General features: G+C 36.3%; 1 long non-coding RNA gene across 1 annotated transcript; it reads left to right on the forward strand.

The window, feature by feature from the left end:
* Positions 1 to 201: 201 nt before the first annotated feature.
* Positions 202 to 2,317, forward strand: LOC134473901 (uncharacterized). Its single transcript, XR_010044381.1, has 2 exons — positions 202 to 596; positions 1,286 to 2,317. It is a non-coding gene; the product is annotated as an uncharacterized LOC134473901 (long non-coding RNA).
* The last annotated feature ends 3,732 nt before the right edge of the window (positions 2,318 to 6,049 follow it).

The following is a 6,049-nucleotide window of genomic DNA, read 5'->3' on the forward strand; positions in this document are numbered from 1 at the left end:
CACGGAGGAATAGATGAAGGCACTTAGCTACAGATACACTGTGGAATATTATTCACCCATAAAAAGAAAAATCCTGCCATTTGCAGCACCATGAATGAACTTGGAAGATATTATGCTAAGTAGCCACGTTAGGTTTTATTCTCTCCAAAAAAATAATAAGAATTGTGGGAGTAAAAAAAACCAAAAAGTGTAATTGTTATTAAAAAGAGAGGAAAGGAAGGTGGTCTAAGGGATATAACTGCATGTATGTTTGAGTGTGTAGGATGGAAATCCATGTTACTGAACTTTTGTTGATCATTGATCAGTACTGTCTGCAATCTCACTGTATGAATGTTCACTTTACATGCTATTTCAAAGATGATGATAATATGTAACCTATTGACTAGTGATAGCTTACTGTATTTTTTCCTTGAAATTCTGTATTATTTGTACCCTTTTACTGCTTGGTTTTTTTAATTTTATTTCCTTTCTTTTTTTCTCTCTTTAAGTAAAAAAAAAGATATTATGCTAAGTGAAACAACCATACACAGAGGGACAAATATTGTGTGGCCTCCCCAATACAGGAGTCTTTCAAGTTGGCATCATAAAGGCAGAATGTGAGTCGACTGCTGCAGTCAGCTGGTTGGGGGAGGAGAAGAGAGATAATGGTCAAGCTTTGGGTGATAAACAGAGCAATTTCTGAGAATCTAGTGTGCTGCGTGGGTGTGATAGGTGTGTTAACCAACATGATTGTAGTAATCACTACAGAGTATGTACAATTGTCATAGATGATGTTTTACTGTTTGAATATGTTCAACATTTCATAGCCAAGTACTTGGTTAAAATATGTCCTTATATCACTGAGAATCATTTCTTTACATTCAAAGCCAGCTGCTATCTTTTTTCTCCTTTAAAATGTTGTCATAGTTTCTTGTCACTTAAGGGATAACTCAAGGTTGTTATCATGATGACAAGGTATCATGATTTAACACACATGGCCTTACTATTCTAATATTTATAGATATAAACCAGTAATAGAAAAGGAAGTCAATGCTATTACATTTCATAAATGCAAATTATTTAGCTAAAAGTGAAATATTAATGCTTTCTTATAAATAATTTTGTGAAACTGTGATTATTCAAATTTCTAACACTGCTACCCATGTCTTTGCAAGGGTAAATAACACTTTACTTCCAACAACATACTTAAATTTCAGAGAAATAGGACTTATTTAATATTAAAATTTTTCCTCAGACACTGTTTCCAATTTTTACTAATACCGTATTCCATTTTTGTTCCCCGAAGCCATAATTGGAACCCAAGAGAAACAAAGCGTTGGACACTAGATGTTTCTGGGAAAATGTAGAAGCCTCTTACATTCGTGCCGAGGGGCAGAGTTGGACAAGTTAATGATACAGCTTTTCTCTTATCTAAGCAACTGTTTCACTCAAGCCACCTTGTTGCTATGGCCCCCACTCACGTCCACAGAGCCGCAGCTCTTGAATCTTTATGGAATATGAGAAAATCCTGCCTTTTCTTTGAAGGGCATAGGGCCACAGATGTGCAAGCATTTTCTCAAGATACAACAGCCGAACTGCAGATCTAAGCAGTGATGAGAGGGCTATGTCAGTACTGACCGTGGGATTGCAAAGGGTGGTGTCCAGGGAGCTTCCTTCTTGCCAGACTGACAAGAAGATAAAGAGTAGCAGAAAGTGCAGAATATCCATCTTCCTTCCCCACTCCGAGGACAGGCCGGGCCCATGGATAATTCTTAGATGGCATATTTTGTCCTCGGTCATCACCCTCAAAATGTTGCCAGAAAAAGTTGGTTTTTACTTTCAATATTAAGTTAAATCTGAAGTCCAGCTCTTCCCCACAACTTTTCTAAGAAGTTTGCACTGTCAAAGCTCTTGAGTGCATTTAAAAGAGATTTCCAAAACATTTATCCCCGCTTTGTAGTTTCTTTTACTGCGTGTACTGACTCAGTGACCTTGTCTCAGCATCCACTTTGGACCCATGGTGGACTCTCTGGGCTCAACCATCAATCCCTTCCCAATGCTGTGAGATATTATTGCAAATGTTGCCAAGGACCATCTTGCTGCCAACCAATACATATTTTATTTGACTGCATGGTTCTCTAATATTTCTTCTCTTTCTCCAAATATTCTTTGCCAATATTGGATGCCAGCAACCCCTGCTTTGCAGAAGCCTGAATTCCCTCAGGGTTCTGTCCTGGCTTTTTCTTTGTCTCTGCACTCTTCCACATATGTGCTTATGAATTCCTTTGCCTTTAGGAATAACTTATATGCTAAAGATTAATAAAGTGTTTGCCCCAGATTTGACCTCATTTACCGTATTAACAGATTAAGGGGTAAAAGTCATATGCGTTTTTTTCAAGTTATTTGGGGAGAAACATTTGATATAAAAAAACCTTCACTCATGATAGAACTGTCCAATTATCTTCAAAGGAAAACTCCTTTCAGAGAAATTTGTATAAAACCTAAAGCAACTTCATACTAGTGAAACAAGGACTTTCCCTTTAAAAGATGAAGCAAATGGTGTATATGCCGTCATGAGGTGTCAGCAGCATTATGTCAGCAGGACACAGGACACAGAGGGGAACATACTAAGGGCTGCACTGAAAGACAGTAATGAGCGGTTACTGAGAAGACGTGTGAGTTCATATGTAGAATGTCTAAAACTATTAATGTGTAATTATAGAACTAATAAGTCATCTTGACAGGTAGCCAAATAGTAAAGCAACATGTATGTGCTACAGCAACAATGAATGTTTAGAAATTAAATGTTATAAAGCTTAGTAAATATGTTTGGGAACAAATATTTATGTGTAAAGTGTAACATAAAACAATATGAAGGACCTAAGGAGGAAAAAAAAAAGTTGAAAGAAAAACACATGTAAGACTTCTATGGAGAAATTCTGAGGCATTAAATCTTTCTGAAAGACACCAAAGACAGCCTGAATAAAAGAAGCAATACACTGCACAGATGACTTGGAAGGCCCCGGATTAAGCAAATCCATGCAATGATTGGAACAATCGAACACTGTGGTTTGTTATTTTCTTTTGGGGTATTCTAAGATTTCTGTAATAAAAAATAGTAAAGAAACACAACTTTCAGATAAGAAAAAAGTACCCTTAAAGAAGAATCTTTCCAGAAGTTGCTGTACTGGATTTCAAGGCTTCTCATAAAGCTATAATACTAATAAGAACTGCTTTATATTTGCAATAGGATAGTGCAGTGCGACAGAACAGAGAATATTATTTTGGGCTGTGAATAGGTGACCACTCATTACATAATAGGATTACAACTTTTTTGATACATATTTTAGTATAATTGGGTTTCCCACATAGACAAATGAAATATGACTCACGTACACCATCCACAAAGCATCAGTTCCAGGTAGGTCAAACTTGTATCTTAGATGTCTTATGAGCAAAAACAAATCAGAGATGATTTAAAATTTGAACTTTCTAAGGAATATCATGTGAATTTAGACTTCTATGCCCAATTACATATCTCTTTCAAGGGGGAGAATAAAGTGTATTTTTTTTTAAATGAATGCTAACTTTACCACTTGTAGATTCTGCCCAAAGATCTGTCAAACGTGTATCTCATACAGGTGGAAAGTGAGCCCAGCAGGGAAGAAATAGAGGACACAAAAAGGTAGGAAGTAAATAGGAAAAATGTGAATACTTACTATGACGTGAATAAATACAAGTGAAAATTATTGTAAAAACTAATGATTAGAATGGAAACAATGCCTTAAAGGGAAGAATGAAGCAGTATGTAGCTCCCATAGAGGACAATAATACTATGGAAGACAAAGCCACTTAACTTTCCTTATTATTGCTAAGAGAAGCCTGTTAATTTAGGTATACATTTTAACATTAAATTAAAACACTTCTATTATAGCAAAGAGGAGGGAAGAAGAATGACATTCTAACAATAATGATTGGGAAAGCAATCAATAAATACATGAATAATCAAAAACTACAAACAATTCCAAGCACAAGCATGACCACAATAAACACATACTAAACTCGTTAGTCAGAAAATAAAGTCCTCAATGACTTGTATATAAAAACAGAAACTAAAATTTCTATAAGAAAACACTTCAAGTCACAGGGAAAAGCTTTCCTTATCAAAGGTCTAATAGTGCAATTAACAAATGAGACTACTTGAAATTAAAAGGCTTTGGCACAGCCACGCGTGCAGGCAGCAGACTGAAGACAGCTGCGGGAGGGAGGGAACCGCTAGCTACTCTCCTGACAGAGGACCGACACGCAGACTGCACACAGCACTTAACATTCGACTCCCCCAGACCAATAGCCCACCTCACAAATGGGCAGAATAGACACTTACAAAAGAAGTGGGCAGCACGTACATAAAAGGTGCCTCCAACTGTAAGAGAAATGCAGACCACAGTAACCCTAAGATTTCATCTTACTCAAACCAAAATGACTGTCACAAATAATAGAAAAAACAAATTGTAGAAAAAAGGCGTCCCTCTACATTGTTGGTAGGAGTGCAAAACTAATACAATAACTATGAAAATCAGTAGAGAGATTTCTCAAAAAACTAAAAACTGAAATTCCATATAGCCCGGTTACACTTCTCCTGGGATATTCCTGAAAGTGTTACGACATTGTGCTATAGAGATACATGCATGCTTATGCTCACAGCATTCCGTTTACAACGACTAAGCTGTGGAAGAAGCCTAGATGCCCATCTGTGAATGAATGGGTAAACAGAATGTGGTATATATACACAGTGGGATTTTATTCAGCCATTAAGATGGATAAAGTTGAGAGATTTGCAATAAAATGGATGTATCTCTAGTTAATTGAAATAAGGCAGACATACAAAGTTAAAATCACAGTTTCTGTCACATGAGAAACAGTTATTAACAAATTAAAGAGTCAAATAAAGGTGAACATTTTGTAGTTGGGGAATAGAGGGGATTGAGATAATGAGGATATGATATATAGGCCAATACCCCCAAGTGAATATAAATTTCCTGGGCTGCAAACACATGCCACTAATTTTGAAAAAAAAAATCCTATAAATGAAAAAATAACAAGTTAAATTATACATAACCTATAGGAAGGATTATACAGGAAGGATACTAATATTTTTAAAAAGGAAATAATAAGCAAAAGCTAATCTAAAATGATTAGTTTATGTGGTATAGGAATATTAAAGGAAACATTCAATTTAAATGTACACAGAAACACGAATGGTACAGTTAATCACTGAGATAATTTAAAAATTCTTCGGACAAATAAAACAACACTAAGATTATCCACCTCTAAAGGCATAACTTCAAAATGCATAAAACAAGACAAAAGATGAAATTATAAAGAAAACTGATCAAGCAAAACTCTAACCGATTTCAGCTTATTTGTCAGAAGTGAATCAGAGAAAAATGGGAAAAATATAAAAATCAGCAAAGCACACAATCATCAGGTTTACTCAGTTCATCACTTTAAACACTACTGCCGCGTTTAAGGCACTCGTTTGCATTGGTCATTTTTTTGTCACTGTGACCACACCTGGCATGAGCAGCTCACAGGAGGAATGGTTTATTTTAGCTCTCTGGTCTTTGGTGAAACAGAAACATCACATTGAGGGTTGGGGACAAGGATGAGGAAACCCATTCCCCTATGGCAGGCAGGAGCAGAAGGCGGGGTGGGAGGGAGGGAGGCAGAGAGAGAGAGAGAGAGAGAGAGAGAGAGAGAACCGAAGGCACTGGGAGCTGAGAAAGACCCCCACCCCAGGGGCCCCCAGAAATATCCCTTCCTGACTTCCTAGGCTTTTTACAATCACAATAGCAAGTGTCATTTTTAGGGGACAGAAAATATTGATAAAAATCTACGATGTCTAAAGTTAAGCCAGAATTTGATGTGTGACAGACATTAAAAATAAATTATAAAACCCTCCAAAACATCCAAACACCTTGCATAACATTTTAAAATTTTAAGTATTTAGGTATTTTCTAAGTCAAAGAGGAATCAAAATGATAATTAGGATACCTAGAGACTGGAATAT

The sequence above is a fragment of the Cavia porcellus genome, unplaced genomic scaffold, assembly GCF_034190915.1.
Source record: "Cavia porcellus strain 051 isolate PalLab524CR breed Dunkin Hartley unplaced genomic scaffold, mCavPor4.1 scaffold_29, whole genome shotgun sequence".
Lineage (NCBI taxonomy): Eukaryota > Metazoa > Chordata > Mammalia > Rodentia > Caviidae > Cavia > Cavia porcellus.